Source organism: Cyprinus carpio, chromosome B18 (genome assembly GCF_018340385.1).
Source record: "Cyprinus carpio isolate SPL01 chromosome B18, ASM1834038v1, whole genome shotgun sequence".
NCBI lineage: Eukaryota > Metazoa > Chordata > Actinopteri > Cypriniformes > Cyprinidae > Cyprinus > Cyprinus carpio.
Window position 1 is genome coordinate 10,402,332 of NC_056614.1, and position 20,000 is coordinate 10,422,331.

General features: G+C 36.4%; 1 long non-coding RNA gene across 2 annotated transcripts in view; it reads right to left on the bottom strand.

Annotated features, from left to right (window-relative positions):
- Nucleotides 1-2,486: 2,486 nt before the first annotated feature.
- The window catches only part of LOC122140385, a 33,965-nt gene continuing 16,451 nt past the window's right edge, over nucleotides 2,487-20,000 (bottom strand). The window contains exons 6-15 of one of the 2 annotated variants that reach the window (XR_006157032.1): nucleotides 18,589-18,643; nucleotides 17,627-17,786; nucleotides 17,300-17,381; nucleotides 16,320-16,454; nucleotides 15,854-15,959; nucleotides 11,420-11,473; nucleotides 11,186-11,262; nucleotides 9,011-9,154; nucleotides 3,960-4,077; nucleotides 2,487-3,268 (exon numbers count right to left, since the gene is read on the bottom strand). This is a non-coding gene — a long non-coding RNA (uncharacterized LOC122140385). Of the gene's footprint in view, nucleotides 3,269-3,959; nucleotides 4,078-9,010; nucleotides 9,155-11,171; nucleotides 11,263-11,419; nucleotides 11,474-15,853; nucleotides 15,960-16,319; nucleotides 16,455-17,299; nucleotides 17,382-17,626; nucleotides 17,787-18,588; nucleotides 18,644-20,000 lie in introns of both variants that reach the window. The other variant, XR_006157033.1, reaches the window with a different exon arrangement.

The following is a 20,000-nucleotide window of genomic DNA, read 5'->3' on the forward strand; positions in this document are numbered from 1 at the left end:
ACAATGCAGATTAATTTTCACAGCCTCCTTTGATCATATTTACCAAGGGTGCCCATGTTTTTTGCCCATGACTATATATATATATATATATATATATATATATATATATATATATATATATATATATATATATATATATAGTCACATATGGTCACATTTTTTAAATTTATAATATATATTTTTGTTAGACTGTGAGACAAAAGTCTGGCTTGCAAGACTACACTCATGCTAAATGAAGTAACTAGAAACAAATCAGAGAAACTAGACAAAAGCTTCAGTGTGACAATTCACACAAACAGCGGCGCAGCTGTCTATTTGTACACATTCAATGAGGATCTGCTTTCGTCTTCAAAAGCTGCATTTTGAAGTTGAATTTAGAGCATTAACTAATGGAGCCAGGCTGAATGTAAAGATCTGAATTTCAAACAGAACAGTGTAAGAATATTGGACACAATAAGGCTGAATGGAATCCATGTAGAAAATGGAGAGATTGAGTGGCATGAACAAGGTGCACTGATGCACTCTGTGTGTGTAAAAGCTGAAATCAAAAGGTCCCTAGAGGACTACAGAGACCAGATGAAAAGAAAATACCACGTAAACTTTTCTGAAGACAGTTACCCTCAGAAACACATTCAATATTAAGGATTTCTTGTTCCAATAGTTTGTGCATCATCATGAACAGTGAGTGATCTGCCTGCTACAGTATTTTTCTCTGTGCGTCTGTCTTCAGCATCTCTGGCCTGTGTTAACAGGCGTTTACAGACTTCATATTTTCACATAAATGACATTTTGGAAAATGATTGCATTGCAACACAGTTTGTGCAAGTCCAGAACAGAGATGAGCTGTAATAAGACAAAAAACGTCCGGTTGCTGATCGCGTAAGTTCCAGGGGGAGCACTCAACCTGAGGGATTCCTACGCTTTCAGTCTCTGAAGAGACATGAAACACAGCACATACTGCAAGAACGGTATAACGGAAAATATTAGTGGTTTTGAAACCGTGAAATTTTGAAATCGCCGTATACCTTGAAACCGTTAATCAGCCCATGCCTAATAGTCCACATAATCCGAAACAAACAGAAACACAAGCAATAAGAGAAATACCTGCCAATTACATTGGTCTCTTCTTACTATGGTTGGGGCGAATCTTAGCCACTTTAGGGTACAAACCCGCATCGATCACAGCCTTAATCAGCTTCTCATTCTCAGAGTAACATAAATGAGAGAATATTGCTTATGTTACAGGGGTCAAGAACTTTTTTTTTTTTTTTTTTTACAATGTTTCATAAGGTGCACTTACAATGTTAATGGAATTTTTAACACCAAAAATGGTCATAATATAGAAAAAGTATAATTTTTATCCTTACGTTAGTCCTCTGGTGCACTGCTTGGTGTAGTGGTTCTTAAGCTTGGTAAACAGCTTTAGAGAATTTGATGTTTCCCCATTCAAAGAGATATAAGCTGCACTTGCATAACTAAAAAATAACTGCCCAAAAGGTATTTTAAAGATGGCTGTCGAGTGAAATGACTTGCCTTAAAGGGACTTTGCTATTGCTTTGTTTTAACTATAACACCTACAGAGATGAACTAATCATGAAAAGTGTTGATTACAGCATTATAGCATTGTAGCATATAATACTGCCAGTATTTTGGCCATGACTGTAAAAAATGTTGTCAATATTGCTAATCATTTTTAACCCGATTGAGACCCAGAGTTTATTAGTGAAGAGGATTGCAGGGTTTATCTGGGTTTGACACATCACAAACCCGGGAAGTAGCTTGAAGTAGTCCCTAAAAGCCGTTTTTGTAGGCATTAAACTGCCATACGATATCTCCATTTGCACTGAACTTTCAGCATTGTAATTTTGCAGATATTGTTTATGCTCAAACAGCAACATTGCACACTAATGTTTAAAAAGTGAAATCGCAATCAACCACCCCTTTAATCATAACACAGTGCAGACACAATGTAAATAAGAGATTAACTGTGCAGTGTAGACAACAGCATTGTTTATGACAGAAGTTTTAGCAAGAGTGCAGAAGTCAGTCACTGAACTGAAGTGACTGACAGGTCCAGCGATTATAAAGGTGTGTAATATTGCGTTCTGCATTTTATAGTACAATGACCTCTTATATACATTAGGTATCATGAACTAACAATTAACCATGCTTTAACAGCTTTTATTACTCTAGATAAATGTTAACGTTTTACATATACTAGCATTTCAAGCTGTATGTTTACATTAGTTATGAACAAATAAACAAACTAAATAAAAATTATATGATCATTAAGTGCTGTAAAAAAAAAAAAAAAAAATGTAAACTGTCAGCTGAACATGCCAAATGCATTAAATAATGTATCTTTACACATCAATGTATCGTCATGAGCCGCAGGGTTTAATTTGGTTTTGTTTGTGTTTTTTTTTTGACTCTCAAAGCCGTGATTCCCATTCACTTCCATTATATTAATGACAGACTGCAACGGTTTGAGGTAAAAATCTTTGTTTGTGTTCTACTGAAGAAATAAAGTCACCTACATCTTGGATGCCCTCTGGGTAAGCAGACAAACATCAAATTTTCATTTTTGGATGAACTATCCCTTTAATTAAAAGGAAAGGAACGGAAAGGACATGTCGTGTGGCTTCCCATATTTGGAATTTGTGCTCTGCATTTAACCCATCCAAGTACACACACACACACCCTCAAACCAGTGGGCAGCCAATGCTGCTGCGCCCAGGGAGCAGTTGTGGGTTCGGTGCCTAGCTCAAGAGTCTCACCTCAGTCATGGTATTAAGGGTGGAGAGAGCACTGTACATTCACTTCCCCCACCTACAATCCCTCCTAGACCTGAAACTCTAACCAACGACCTTCGGGTTACAAGTCCAACTCTCTATCGATTAGGCCACGACTGCCCCTAATTAGTAGACTGGTAATAAGTGGTTTCCAGGAACCTTCACGTCAGGGTTGATTTCGTGATAATTACATTAGATTATGCCTTACCTAGTTTGCAACGCTCAAAGTAATCTTTCATGTCCATTTAATTTATTTGTTAAGTAGCCATGTAGCTGCTTCACACTGGGTTTCTGACTACCCAATGTATTTTACGGTAATTGCAGACTCTTTTTCAATTATATCATTTATTCTTCCCTTTCATCACTTTATCCTCTCACAAGGTCCACCAGGTGTGTGATGGCCAGCTCTATCACTTTGTCTGACGGGGGTCCATGGTTTTTTGCTGGAAAGATTCAATGGGTCCCAACTTCAGTATCTGACAGAAAAAAATATATAGAAAAAGAGAGAGAAATAGACCACACTGTTAATAATAATTTCTCACAATCTATGCGGACAAATGTTTATATGAACCCCAAGGCTTTGTGTGCATAAATGAGTGAATATTTATTTGTGCCCGCTGTACAACTGAGCATCAGAAAGAACTGGGACTGGGCAGCCATGTGGAGGTGAAAATAAGCAGTAATTGACACAGCAAAAAGGCCTCGTTACAGGATTACACTGCCTCTCAGATACATTGACAGTGATTAATGTCCCTTTTAATTCATTAGTTTGTTGTGGGCTCGCTTATTACAGTCACCGGAGACTATTTGTGAAACCTATGCCTTCAGGCCCCATTAGAGCCACATAGATTCAGGGGAAAGAGGTTGAGAGTGTGTGTGTAATGAAGAGAATGTGTGTGTGTTGGAGAGCATGAATGAGTCACCAGGGGAAATGTTCAGTCCAGTTTCCTAAAACCACAGCAGTAAGAAGCTCTCTCTCTGAGAACTGCCAACAAGAATGATTCTTACGCATTTTAACAGTATATACACCTACTGCTGACACCAAACCTGTGTAGTGTGAATCAGACATGGCTAGATCGATTGATACTTTTGCTGATCTCTGAGGGGTAATTCAACCATGCATTTTAGTGAATGAAGTATGCTCAAACTGAGTATCCGATTGAATACCTTTATTTGCAAGCAACGCTCTTCCAGTGGGGTGCGTTGGATCTCAGGTAACTGGTAGCTATCCAGGAGGCTTGCCCTCAGTCCATTATACAGGTGATAGCATTTCCCAGGAGACACTCTGCCCAGACACACACACACACAAAACAAGTGAGACGAAGAGGAATCGATGTCATACCACTTACATTAGGAAAGTCTGTATGATGAATGCAAATTGCTACCGAATGCTAAAAAACAGGGCCGGCGCTCCGCACACGCACATCACGCACTGCGCGTAGGGCACCAAGTGCTTGGGGGGGCACCAAAAAATCTGGGTCGTGAAAAAATCATCACAATAGGCTACTAGTATAAATAACAAATAAAATATTTCTAAAAGCATGTTAATATACAAAAGCAATACAGGCCTAGACCAAATTAGTCGAGAAAAAAGGTGAATCTCTGTGCCAGTCTCCCTCTGGTGCCCCCACCCCTTCCCTACCTCCCAGTGGTCTGTTCGATTATGCCTCAATCACTGTCAAATTTGGCAGACACCGACCTCAGACATGGCCTCAAAAAGGCACCAAGAGTCGGGGGCGGGAAAAAAAAAGAAAAAAGAAGAGACAGCGGGATGATGCTCGCGCGTCGCTTGCAGGTAAGACAATGTTTTAAATAAAAATGTTAGTTTTGTAGCCCTTGCGTGTAGTATGCATGTCCAGGGGCATCGGCGCGTCCGCGTCGCTAGTAGTGCAAAAGATCCGGGGCTTTTAGCCCTGCATGTTGAGTCTTTTATTTTAACGGGGTCCGGGGAAAACTTGGGCTGTTAAAGATGCAGTTTGTTTGAGAAGGAAAGAAAGGCCAATCGTTGGGGTCCTCATCGTCATATTTGAATGACAAATAAAGCTAATTTTCCCCGTACGTTACAGATGTGTCACGTGTGCATATAGCTATTAATGCAGAACGTTCCCTATTGTAATTTCTTCGCTTCAATACAATGTCTATCTGGGTCAGTCTGAACTTTACAAAAAACCCTGCAACTGAACGTGATGTGATTTTGCCAAATTAGACCGCTTAGATAAAGATTTTTCGTTGTTGTACTATGGCATGCGGTCATTTTCAAGAGGTTCGGCCAAGGGCGACATCTGTTGGTGAAACTGCAATTAGAAAAAAAAACCCCACAATCTCAGTGTTTGTATATTTTCATATTCACAGAGTTGTCAAATTATTAGGGCTGGGAAAAGATTAATCTCGATTAATCGCATCCAAAATAAAAGTTTGTGTCTACATGATATATGTGTGTGTACTGTGTTTAACTGCATGGTTATTTGCAGTTTAAAATGTGCACTTTAAAATTCATACTTCATAAAATTCATACACTTATACTGTTATTTGCACTAAACTTTTTTTGCACTTTTAACTTTCTGTGTTTACATTGTTCAGTTCCAATTATTCATTTGCAGCAGTTATTTTGGAAGTAAAGAGAACCTAACTAAGAAATTCTGAATGGTAGTTATTTCTTTGGGTTGGTGGGTGGGTGGGTGGTTGGTTGGGTTTGGGGAGGGGGGGGGGCACCGCCAAGCATTTGTGCTTAGGGCACCCAAATGGCTAGCGCCGGCCCTGCTAAAAATCAAATCATACTTCATTAGTTTAACATAAAATCCTTAGTATTTCATTATATTAAATTAACAATTTAAATGAATTCTCCAATCTCAGGAAGGGAAGGAGAAAAATAAAAGTAACAGATTGCAGGAAGGAATTAAGGTAGATATCAAGAAACATAGAAGATATGAAAGAAGAAAGGAAACTACATATTAAGCAGAAATTTAAAATGGAACTAGATATATAAAAAATGAAGGCAGGAAGATAGTATATGAAGAAAGGAAATAAGGAAGACAGTTACGAAGGCAAATACAAAGGAAGGAAGGAAGAAAAGAAGGAATTTAGGGCTAATTCCAAATGGCTTTTTGAGCCCTTTAAGGGCACTTAGGGAAGGGGACGTCATTTGTAGGGACGTTCCATATGAAAGTGAACAAATGAATCCCTTCACGTAGTGCCCTTTAAGAAGTCCATTAGTGAAGGGAACATGCAATGGTCACCTTGCGGAAGTGATTTCCATTTGTGATCATGTGATCTTCAGTTACGAGGAGTTTCAGAACTCAGAACTTTCTTGTTAGTCTAAAAACAACTTTTACTGAAGACAGTCTGCCAAAATGTCAAATTTGTGGAATATACCACTCTATGATGCAACAGTGATGCTAAACACCACCTCTGCAGAAGAAGATCAACGCCTGTTTCTGCATCACTGCCTGTTTAGCCACGCCCCAATGATTCACGCATGTAGTGTTAACAAGAGAGGCGAATGTGGAGGTCTACGCAGAAACCAAACGATAAAGATGGCTCTGAAGACAACAAGACTCTGTGCAGGAAAAACAGTGTCTGTGTTCACTTACTTCTGATCCCAACATTAGGAAAGAGTGGATGAACTTAATTTTTAATCAAGTTCCAGACTGCATTAGTAAGAACTCTGTCCTTTGTTCACTTCAATTTTCTGTGGATTCATTTACAAACAAGGCACACTTAAACGTGGGATTTTCAGAAAGACTGAAACTCAAAGACGATGCTGTGCTGACTATATTGGGTCCAACAGTAATAGTCACAATTGTTTTTACTATGTCATCACTATTGCTTTGTCTGTTGAGCAGATAGTTTGATATGAGTATTTATATGTTTTTAACCTAAATCACAGCAACATCTTTCTGTGAAGGACATGATAGGCTGTCAAAAATATACACAAGCGTTAGCCAATCATAGCAGTGGGCGTTTACTTCGGAGTTCACAATCCTCCCATGCCTATTCAAACAGTGTTCAGGTGGGGGGGAAAACAGGACAGAAAATAGACTATTACTTCTAAATTATGATGGTTTTTGGTGTAAGTCTTGATAACATTATAAGTGGATCTCAGAGACCAGTACAAAATAAAAAACAAAGGCAGTTCAAGGTCCCTTTAATAGTAAATAAGACACAATTTGAATAAAATAACAATAAGAAGAAATATTTATTTGCAACTACTGATTGAGTGCTGAATGATGCATGCATGTGCAGCGTTGTCAAGGTAACATTTGGTCAGTCACTACCTTCCCTGAGGGAGTTCCAAACACTTATACAAGAGAGTAATGTCCTACACCCCTGCATGTCAGCGTGTGGATGAACACAGGAACAATGCGAGGGGGCATACATTTTGCAGTTTATGAATGAGTATGAAATTGAAATGGTGTATCAGAGTCTGTGCTGAGCAGCAGGGTAGATTTATGTTGAAGCTTGTGCCTGACTTATTATTCTTCCTCTTTCATACAAACATACACACTCTCACTCACTGTCTAAAAAGCATGAGTCACTGTGCCAATTTAACCTCCAACACGTAGACACCAGACAAAAAAACACTCTGCCTCACTCACACACATACCTGAAAACAGTTTAGTTTGCCATTTCAATACACAACATAATCAAACAAAAACATTTTTACATATACACAAATGCATCATCTATTTACAGTATATAGAACAAAGTGAGAGAGACAAACAGGAGCAGAGATGTGATATATGTTTATGACAATAATAATAACAACAATAACAATGAAGCTATTCAAAGCCACATCTTTCCTTTGTCTGGACTTACAAGAGAGAGAGAGAGAGAGAGAGAGTGAAACCTTGAGAAAAGCACAGTCTGGGTTCAGAGATAGACAGAGGATAGACAGACTTACAAAAAAGAGAGAAAAAGACAATAAAACCTTGAGAAAAGTACAGTCTGGGCTCAGAGATAGACAGAGGATAGACAGACATGAACACATACTAGACATGAATACAAAAGGAGAAGTGTTTTTAGATTCAGACTAATTGGGTGTTGTTCACATCAAATGGATATTTTAAAAATTAAAATACTGTCATTATTTACTCATGTTGCCTAATGTTGTTCAAAACAACATATGACCTGCATGTTTTTTTTTTCCTCTGACTTTCCTAACTCTGCAGAACACAAAATGACAAGAAGTCATTTTGTACAGAGGTCAGTAGCTATAAATTTGTCATAATTTCTTCAAGTTAAATCAAACTTTTATTTTGATGGTCTGACATGACCCAGACAGCAAGCAGATTCGGCCTAGATCCGGCCCATATCTGGCCCGCATGGATTTCTTGCGGGCTAGATGTGGGCCGGTTCTGGGCCGAAACTGCTTGCTGTCTGGGGAAGATCTTTCTGTTTCAGTTTGTATTTCACGAGAGTTTTTCTCGCATGAAATAGTGAAAAACTTGTGAACTGAACTCTCAGAACAGCTCTGGAGAAGAGGTTTATGTGTTCATGTTCTCATTTATTGAGAAGCCAGATGCTGAAAACAGTGCATGTCAGTGAGTTTGAGTAGTAACTGAAACTATATCATTCTTTCACACAGAGATACAGAGAATATGCAACATGCACTGACTGGCTGTTTTCACATTTATTTCATATTGAGTAAAAATGTCCAGAGCTTATCATTGTTATTGACAAATTTTATTGTAATGTCAATATGATATTGCTCGATATCATCCAGCCCTATATATATAGTTGTTGTCAAAAAAATAAAATAAATTAATTAATTATATTATATTATTTTATTTTTTTACAAAAGAAAGTAATACAGAACTGAAATGACATGAATCCTATCATTATATTGTTTTGTTTTATTATTTTAATTTAAAATTATTATTCTTATTAAATTATATTATTATTATTATTATTATTACTTATTTATTTTATTTTAATAAAAATGACTGTGGAAAAGAAGCCCAATCCAAAATTAGTGTGATCTGTGTGAGTGGTGGGAAAAAGCACACAAAATGATTTGTTTTATCCCACAGCATTCCTGTGATAGAAGCATACACTGCATATTCTCAGAGGTTTGATATTCTTCCAAAGTGTGCAATTCCTCTGATTGAAATTGGTTTTGATACTTGTGAATGGATTGAGGAAGAGCTGCTGATATATGGAAGGAATAACACATAAAAGAGGATGAGTGAGGGGAAGGAGAGAGGGAGAAATATCTGTACCTGCCAGCACGGCCTTTCCTCTGTTTGGTGTTGGCTAAGCTCACACACTCTGCTGTCATGGTCCTGATATTATTCTGGGTGTCAAAATGAGTTTCTTTAATCTTCCCTCCATTTATCACATACACGACATCATCTATTGTGATACTGAAAGAGACAGGGATTAAAAGTATGACAAATATTACAGCATATTAATGATATCACAGAAATAGAGGATATCCTCTAAAGATGACATGAAATAAAAACTGGTCATGTCCCTGGTCTTGTTTCATCAGTTCAAATTATTTTACCAAAATGATAACTGAACGTTGCTTTGTGCTACACTATTGTGAAAATTCCAATGTGACTGTGCACTAAATGTGTTTTTTTTATTTTATTTTTTTATTTTAGCAGCCCGGGATGTCATGCATCCAGTTCGACCTCCATCTTCTTAGCATACCTCAATCTATTCATTATTCATTAAGACTATTGCAAAATAATGACTTATCTAATTATTAAAAAAAAAAAAAAAAAAAAAAAAAAAGAAACACTAGTGATCGGAGGTATGTAGTAGTGGCTGTATATATATATATGTATATGTATATATATATATATATATATATATATATATATATATATATATATATATATATATATATATATATTGTGCTCAAAAATATTGAATGTCATATGTGTGAAATTCACCTTTTGGGAACATTTTGGGTGGGAAAATCTAATAAATAATGGTGTGATGATAATATAATAATACATCAAAGTATACAATGAATCAACAGCACATCTTGACATGGCTCAGTGTTTTACTGCAGAGCAAGTACATAATCAAATATTCGTTTGAAGGATCTGATGAAGTAGCTGTCAGCAAACAAAATATTAATTTTGAAGATGAAAACAACAATTGTTTTGAAAGTAACATATCAAATAGTTCAGATCCCGAATATAAACCATATGCTGAAAGGCAGCTGCTCCAAATGTAACAGATACAAACAGATAATGAAATATGCTTTATTTTATTTTATGATTGATATTAAAATATCAGGGCAGTTTTACACTATTGGTGTACTATACTAACTAGATCGATGTTAGTTAGATATATATTCTGTGTCGTTAGACTCGAATATGTAATAATGATTGCCGATATTCATGCAAATGCAATGTGATTGAAGTTTAATCTTGTCTTCTGAAAGCTTTACAAAACCATATATTAGGGCTTTACAATTAATCTAATTTCTAATCGCGATTACAATTACGTATGCCACAATTACGTAATCATTCAAAGCGGCAAGTAATCGTTCGAAGTCCACTTATGTTATTCTGCGTGCTTAAGATGCAGGGTTTTTTTTTCTCTCTACATGTTATCTTAAGGGTTTTTCCATTGTTTTAATTTTAGTTATAATACCATTCATATTTGTACTTTTTTATCATTTAAAGGAGAAACCAATCCGACGTATAGTTGAAATTTGATGCTTAATACTATAGAAAAGTTCTAAAAGTTTTTTTTTAGTTAGAGTGTTTTAGCTTGTTTATTTTCAAATAAAAATATGGCATGCAGTTTCATCAAACAATGGTATAAACATCATTCAATGTAAATTGTGATAATCGTAATAATTAATCACAATTACAATTTCAAGGGAAATCATCAACAATTATAATTACTGTCATAATCGTGCAGCCCTACCATATATGATAAGACAAAGCTGACATAACTGTAATGAAACTCTTATAGCTGATAAAAATCCAAAACCTTAATAGTCTCAGAGGTGTTTATTACCGGAGACCAAACATTTCAACGGCAGAACAGCATGATGATACTGAGCGCAATTAAAAAGAGATTTACTCATGAATTTATTTATGAAACCCCATCAAATTCTGGCTGCTTTCAACTATTTGTTGAGTTTGTTTGTACATACGATGTTTGAAGCCTGTTTTAAAGCTGTGTCCTAATCAGTTGAGTTTTAATTAGCTGGCTCTATTGCCACTTGGCCATCGCATGGTCTCAACTTTTGCATACTGATGGTGCTAGCTAGAAAAACAATGACAACCGTGTTAATTATTTATTATCACACAAAACTGACAGATGGTTATTTGAATTTTGACAGAGATTCATTATACAGTACAAGACACAGAAAAGCACAAAACACACAGAGAGAAAAACAACTGTACAAACATGAGCGCACACACACTCAAGCCCATCTGGTTTCTGAGATGTTGTTAGCGATCATGATCTTGCGCACTCCAGGGGGCGGCTTTTTGAACACCTGAGGGGAAAGAGAAGCTAGTGTCATCCATGAACATAATAGCACTATTGAAAGTTTGAGGCGCTGGACTTCACATTGAGCTAAGCAAATTCAATTCAGCAGTCAGGTGGGAGGGAAAGATTGCATTTGTGAGCTTGCCACAACTGTCTACACTTACCTGAGTCTGAGACACTGTGCATCGAAGAGTGGAGGGGGTTGATGATAAACGGTTCTGAAAGAGAGTCGAAATTTGAGCAAGTCAGAACTCAAGGAGCTGTGGCCATGCTCACTTTGCTCTCTCTATCTCTTTAATGTACACAAACAGAGAAAGAAAGTGAGAGGCTTAATTACCACACAGAATTTATGTGCTATATGTAAACAGTATTGGTATTTATATATATTTTTTTACTCTGAGTTTGTTTGGAATTATCATCATCATCCACGTTTTGATTTTGACAACAGTTTTCTAGCATATTTTCTTCAAATGCTCAGTTAATGTCTGGTATGACTAATTTCAAAAATACTAAAAATATATCTTCATAATTATTTACAGTTAAATCTTCATATTACAAACAGGGACTAAGTGACTAAATCTACCTCTATCTGACTTAAACATCTGTTCAGCCATGAGAATACCATTCAGGGTGCTGATGTTGTCCCATCCAGGAAGAAACACTAGAATCGCTCCATGCTGAAAAAAGCAGCGTCAATGTGTCTATAATTGCACGTACACATTTTTTATTATTATTATTATTATTATTTAAGAAGTTAAAAAATTGGGGTCATTAAGAGTTTTTGAAAAAAAATAATACTTTAATTCAGCAGCTAACTAAAAATTTAATTTATCAAAAGTTACACAAATAACTAATAGTGACAAAGATTTTTATTTTGAATAAATGCTGTTCTAATAAACTATCTATTAATGTAAAAAAAATGCACAAAAATATTAAGCACAACTGTTTTCAAAAAATGTTCTTGAACAATGAAGGATCTCTGGAGAATGCTTAAATGTAAAGCAGTAAGATCATTGGCTGCGTATGAACCAACCAGCTTGTGCCAAGCAGTTTAACACTGTAAATATTATCAGTTTGCTTTAACGACTCATCAGCCTGCAAAGCATCTAGAGTTTCAAGGCAAAATTTTGCATTTATTTTAAACTATAATGATATTTCGAGATATTACTGTTTTTACTGTATTTTGGATCAAATAAATGTAGCCATTGTTGGCATAAGAGGCTTTCAAAAGCATTAAAACAAAAATGTACCAACCACTATAAACCATGAAGAACACATTAGCAAGCGCATAACACCTTGGCAGGCACCCGCAATAGCCTAGCATCACATGAGCTCCGCAGCTCCATGTGTCATATGATTGTTAATCCGCCTACAAAAACGTCATTCTACTGACAACTGCCTCTCTGTTGAAAGATGGCTCAGTATCCTGTTTATTTTGACCAGCTGCTCCACTGAATCACAACCTGTAAGTATGATAAATAATAGATGTTTATAGTTTTCTATAGAGCGTTCAAAATACAGAACTATTGAAATAGGCGTATTGTTTCCGACACTGCTGTACACCGCAGATCAATCAAAACAGACTGGGCCATCTGACCATTCAAAGCAGAGCAGGCTCACGCAAAGGAGGGGTTTAGAGAGACTGAATCTTTGAACTGCTTTGAACAAATCGTTTGAGAATCGCTGGAAAATGAGGTGATATTAAATGTATATTTTGAGAAAAGGAAAGCAAATTGGACCTTGCATGCATGTAATCCTGTTGTAGGAGACTCCCAAAACAATATAAGGAACTGTAAAAATGGCATAATAGGGGCACTTTAACCACTTAATCACTCCACACAAACTTACTTGCACACAAAGACACAATTAATGAACTCACAATAATGAAGTGTTTTCATTTTGTGTCATTAGGCAAGTTCAGAGAAAATTACATTCCCACACTGTGATCTGAGAGGTAATTTCTAATTTCCGCCTACCAATCACATAAAGTGAATCAAATCTTTTATGTTAGCAAAAGCAATCTGAGAGGTTTACCCTCATAAAAATGCAGTGTTGATGGAGGGGAGGGGGTGGGGATAAAACATGAAGTGTTCCCAGGCGGCCCTGGTTCTATATTTAACACCCCAGCAACGTCACATCAAGGGTACATGACAAATTAAACAGAATGTACTTACTCTTGCAATGTGTGCAAGCACATGAGTGTGTTACTGGTTGAGCATGCCAAAAGGAAACTGAGTGTGTATGTATGTGAATGCATTTCAGAGCATTCTGTGACCTAGATTCCTCTGTGTAGAGTAAAACAAACCTGACATTAAAAAGCTGAGTATTCCCAAGTGTTACGATTAATTAAGAATACTTAATCTCCCTGTTCTGCTGTGACATCCAGGATTGTGACACGGATAATAAAAGTGCCCCTTTCTACAAAAACAAACTTGCTCTTCATCCTCCTCCCCCAAACAAAAAGAACAGACATACACAAAAAGACTTTGAGACTGATGTGATGGGACTATTTTATACTTCATGATAAAAAGCGAGTTATTTAGCCGCCATTTTAGGGGTTACCAGACATTATTTCTTCTTAGACACATTGACTTTAAATTTAGTAAAGAGCCAGTCAGAAGATAGTGAAGTCAACAAGCATGCTTAATCTCCAGACAACATTAATTAAAACTGCTTTTGATCTGTGATTTCATGGTTTGGCTTCTTAATTAGCCAATCACAATAATTTCTTCCTGAAAGACAACCCACACTGCTGCACCTGACAGTGGCCAATAAACAAGCTAAACTCGTTTCTGATTTCTCTCTTGCTGCACTATTCCAGTAAGGGTCAGAAGACTTTAAACTTCTCATACAGCAATTATGTTCTTAAGTTTTTGACTGCATAACTCTAGGAAATATTGTGTTTTTACATTATTTACACACACACACACACACATACATACATATATATATATATATATATATATATATATATATATATATATATATATATATATATATATATATATATATATATATTTGTGGTGTGTGTGTGTTTTACATTATATAAATTTTTTACTAAGGACTCTTCGGCCCAAATAGAAATTTGGATTTGTCATATAATATTCATTTGTTCATTTTGTCATATTGTATTCATTCTTGTCCCTTTAAGGCAAGTCATTTCACTCGGTGGCCATCTTTAAAGCACCTCTCAGGCATGAAAGTGTAGCTCCTATCTCTTCGAAAAGGGAAACATCAAATTCTCCAAAACTGTTGGCCAAGCTCATATTTGAAATCACCAATAAAAAAAGACAACAACCATCTTATAAATATTGTTTATTTTACTCAAATAGTGTTAAAAAGCTTATTTTTCAGGCTACACCGGCCTGTTTCTATAGCAACCAGAACTTCTAACGGCAGCTGCAGTGACACAATGACTTTACCCATAAGCAACAGCTCTTTTATTCAGAAGGCAGGGCTTTGTTCAATAGAGCGGCCATATTGAGCAATGCATTTTCCCCCCTATAGTCTTTATTTGTGCAAAAAGAAAGATCGTGCAGAAGCTACTGAAGCACCCATTTTATTTTGGTGTCATTTTTATAATTTGTTAAAATAGAAATAACTTTTTAAATGGACAAATTAATAAAATGAAGTTAAATAATAAATCCCATTTAACTGAAAAAAATAAAAAATAAAATACACTAATCGGACACAAAATTAAAACCACTGACAACTGAAGTAAATAACACTGATTTTATCGTTACAGTGGCACCTGTCAAGGGGTGGGGTATATTAGGCAGCAAGTAAACAAATCAGTTCTTGAATTTCATGTGTTGGAAGCAGGAAAAATGGGCAAGCAAAAAGATCTGAGTGACTTTGACAAGGTCCAAATAGGACAACCTATGAACCAGCATCAGGGTCACGGGCACCCAAGGCTCACTGATGGACATGGAGAGCAAAGGTTACATGATTTATCACCAAAGTGTGACTTGGAGGATAACCACAAGTGCTCACGATATCATTTGAGACAGTGCCTTAAAGGCACAGCAGCCCATTTAAGTATAAGGTTCAGAGATAGGAATGGTTTTAAGCTAAATCATGACTGACATTATAAGTACACCACAGAGGGGTGGACAGAAATTAACCATGAGCCCTTTCGGGGGTGTAATAGTAGGTTATACTATTTTAGCGTTGTATCTCTCATATTTGAGAATTCAGACCAATTTTATCCATGTGTATGAATGTGGTATAGAAAAGAGAGATACAAAACAGAACCTCCTGTTTAGAGGCTTTTATCTCACCCTCTCTGACATATCTCTGCAATCATATGACACACGTGCCTGTATTTTTCCACATAAAAGAGCTGACTGTGGACAGAGGCAATCCCAGAGGAGAGGAGAGGAGAGGAGAGGAGAGGAGAGGAGAGGAGAGGAGAGGAGAGGAGAGGAGAGCGTCTGCTATGCAGTCCTATTAGCACACATTTCATGCCACCATGTTTCTGCTTTACAGGAGACTCACCATCTGTCCCTGATTCAGCCAAGTCACATGGACACACACTCACATACAGACAAAAAAAACAAAAAAATAAAAACAGCCAGGCGTACAGGGAAAGCACTCACATCCTCTTTCATCACGATGTGTCTGATCAATGCTACGATAAGCTCCAGATTGATCTTGTCATCATCATCCATCATCTCCAGCGCATCAATGGTGCTGTCTGAGTACCTGCCAATCACACAGCAGAGAAGTCATGCTACATCACATCTCACTGACTCAAGCACTGGTAAATATTTGCTTTAAGAATTCACCTTTATAAGCTCCAAGACAAACATCAACAACACGATATAACTGCAGCCCCACCAATAGGTCTATTTTTAAAATGCACTAAATAAATTTGTTATAGTGGCTGGCTTGCAGGTTTGTAAATGTAATGCCTTACCATAGGGTAATTCGTCAAAAAGTTAATTAACTTTAATGTGCTTGCACATCGAGGCATGAGATGGTGGTTGCTGTCATTCAATATGGGAATAGATTTAATACAGCCTGTATAGAACACCATGAGATTGTTTATCAAAAAAGACTGACCGGTCTCTGAGCATGCGAGTGAAGCAGGGCCAGCTCTTGCGGTATTCAGCCTCACTCTGTTCTTTCTCTGGCCGTACATAAATCCTCTCCTATAGCGAGGTCTGCGGTCCTGATGTTGTGGCTTGAACCTAACAACTAAAGTTAGATACTCCAATTAGATACTCCTAAGATCAGTCAGTCAAGCTCACTATAGAGCATCTACTGCAGTCACTGAGCTACAACATGATGGGAAAATATAAAATGGAGATAACACCAAATCATTCCAACCTAAAGGAATAGTTCACCCAAAATGTCAATCCAAACAGACATAGACAACAGAAAATGATAAACTGCTTAAGCTGCTTAAATACTGATTTATATATATATATATATATATATATATATATATATATATTATATATATATATATATATATATATATATATATATATATATATATATATATATTTTTTGTTTGCATGTAAACACCTTGGATCAGCTTGAACCATGTAAAAGCTGATTTCTTACGTTGGTTTTAGCAGGAACCAGCAGTGCAGTGAATTTGATATAAAATACACACTATCATTTAAAGGTTTGGGGAAAGAAAGATTTCTGAATGTTTTTGAAAGAAGTCTCTTATGTTCCCCAAGGATGCATTTATTTGTTTAAAGTATTCATGTGATGAATAAGATGAATTTTCAGCAGCCATTTTATCAGTGTCAAATGATCTTTTAGAAATCATTCTGTTATGCTGATTTGGTATTCAAGAGAAACTTAATATTACAACTGAAAAAGTTGTGCTGTTTAATATTTTTATGGTAACTGTGATCTTTTTTTAAGGATTCTTTAATGAATAAAACATTTAAATAGAAACAAAAAAATTTAAGTCAATTGAATGCATCCTTGCTGCAGAAATGTATTCATTTCTCATCATTTCTTACTGACCCACATTTTAGAATGACACTTTTGTAAATATTCCATAAAACTGTAAATGAGCTCACCCAAGCAATTCCACAACATCCTCCAGTAAGTACTCTTTCACTGGGTATGTGTATCCAGGAATATGGATCATGGAACAATTATCTGTAAGAGTATAAATCTGTCACATGCATGTTTCTTCTTGCTTGGTTGGATTTCCATTGTTCATAATATGACTTTTTCCCCTTGAATGCTAAAGTTATTTTCCTGGTCATTACCACTACGCTAGGCATATTGTGTTCCGTTGAAGATTACAGAGAGCTTTATTAGGCTACTATATATTATACATATTATATTATAAACAGTAAGTTAAACAAATGCTGCAAATCAATCAATCTGATTTCACTTACTGAAATATTTGCTGAATTTCTCAGCGTTAAGCGTGGCACTAATGAGGATTACTATTTGGTCCTCTCAAGCAGTTAACAGGTCCTTCACGATGGTGAGAAGAACATCAGACTGATGACTCCTCTCATGAATTTCATCCAGGACCTTATGCTTGAAAGATATCTGAGGGGGAAGAAAACAAAAGAGTAAAGGGCAGACTTTTCCATATTTTTGAATGGGTGAGAAGAAGTAACTAGAACAAAAACAAGAAAGATTCCTGAAGCCCTGATGATATGAAGCGACCCACTCCTAACTGACAACTACGATATTTCCTGAACACGACACATGGTTAAAGACTTTATGGATATTGCAAGAATAGAAAAGAATATTCATTTCAGTTACTAGGTCATACAGACAGTATTCGAGCCATTCCTGTAAGCTTCTTTCTGAACTGGGCAATTTGAGAGTCGCAGCTGTTAGTAAACACTGTTTGTCAATCCCAAACACTGACTCTGTAAGCGTACCCTAAGTCACAGCATTCAGATCCCTAACAAGCTTCTGTGTGTATGAATATGTCAGCAGTAAAACATAAGGGATCAGAGAGAAAGAGAGAGAGAGAAAAAAAAACACGACAGTGCATAATTTGTTTTCTATGTGGGTTGCAGTAAAAGCTGTCTGATTGGATGAGTCAAGCTAAGAGGCACAGTGAACGTTACTGTAGGCATCTCCCCTCTGCAGCTACTGAAGCAGAGATTATGTGAGTGATTGAGTCAGTCAGTCATACTGAATGTATGTGCAATTATATGTTTGACTTTGCTTTGAGTATGTATAAGTGCATGCTGCACCCTGCACACCGGCTGTGTACTGATTAAACACCGGCTCGTCTCACAGGGTAAAGACAAGTCAAAGCAGACAGATAGAGGACGGGGGAGCAGGTTATGAAACAGCAGAGTGGAGTGGAGAAAAAGAGGTGTAGAACACTTACGGATCTGAGCGGAGCCACTGAAGAATAATGCCTGTAGTACAATACAACACTGAGCCTTGTTTCCGTGGTAACCGATTGGAAAGCAGTGCCAGAGGATGAGGGGGGAGAAAAGGAGGAGGAATAAAACGGGAAAAGTCTGAGTAAAAATTAATTTCATTTCAATTTCAATATTAAAATAAATTTCTAATAAAATTCTAAAATCAACATACTACACACAATAAAAGCAAGAACATACCCTATTTAAATAAAGATAAATCATAAATAGGCTAAATAAATAATGAATTAATTTAATTAAAATAAACAAATGAAATATTTCAATAATTAAATAAACAAATGAATGAAATGTTTTCAATAAATAAATTCTAAAAGAGACAAGAAACATGCAGAATATCCTGACCACCCTTTTTAACATAATGAAATTTATATAGGGCTGTCACGATTCCAAATGCAACCATAAAGCATCTTAATAGTGGTCTATAAAACATGTGCCATATAACACAGACTAAAATTCCTCACAAAAAAACTACAATTGCTTTAAAAGACTTTGAAATATAGAAAATATTATGAAACATTTGTGATATATTAATAGTGCTTTTTTTGTACTTTTCAAATCTATGTTGTTTCAACTCCACTGAAAAGTCATATTAGTAGTCTGAAACAACACAACCGTGGACAAAAGATGATTGAATTTTTCTTGAGGTGAACTACCCCTTTAAGAAAAAACGTCTCAGGCACTTTATTAATACACAGAGTGAACAAGACTTTTTATTCTATCAATTTTCTATTTTACATAACACAGATAACTCCTAAGCAATTCAGAAGATTTCAGAAGACTATGCTAAACCTCCTCACCTGCTACCACACACTGTCAGACACACACAGACACTCATAAAAGGGCAATAGGGAAAGGTGTCTATGAGCGCCAAAAGCTTTAAATTGATGTATAAGTGAGGAAAAGAGGACAAAAAACAAGAAAGGTCCTGCACATATTAACCTCTCATGGCCTACAGAGGCCATTCACATCTGTACTTCTCTTCACCTCTCTCCTCCTCTATTTTTTTCTCCCACCCTCTGCCCTTCCACATTATTCTCTAAAGGTCCAGTACTCAACACTTCCTCACCACAGCAAGACAAGTTTAACAACCTATTTCTCTTCTCCCCATCCACACATTTTCACATTATCACTCCATCTCTTTCAGCACAGCAGAAGCAACCAATTCCCCACTGACTCACTTCTAAGTACCAACCCCTCTCCCTACTTCGGTTACACTCATGTGTGTGACCTGTGTGAACTTTGAAGCTGATAACCAATCATCCAATTAGAAGCAGATAAAAAAAAAAAAAATAGCATTATAACGTTACATAAAACTTTAAGAACTAACATAATATATTGCTTAAATTCCCCAGCAGAT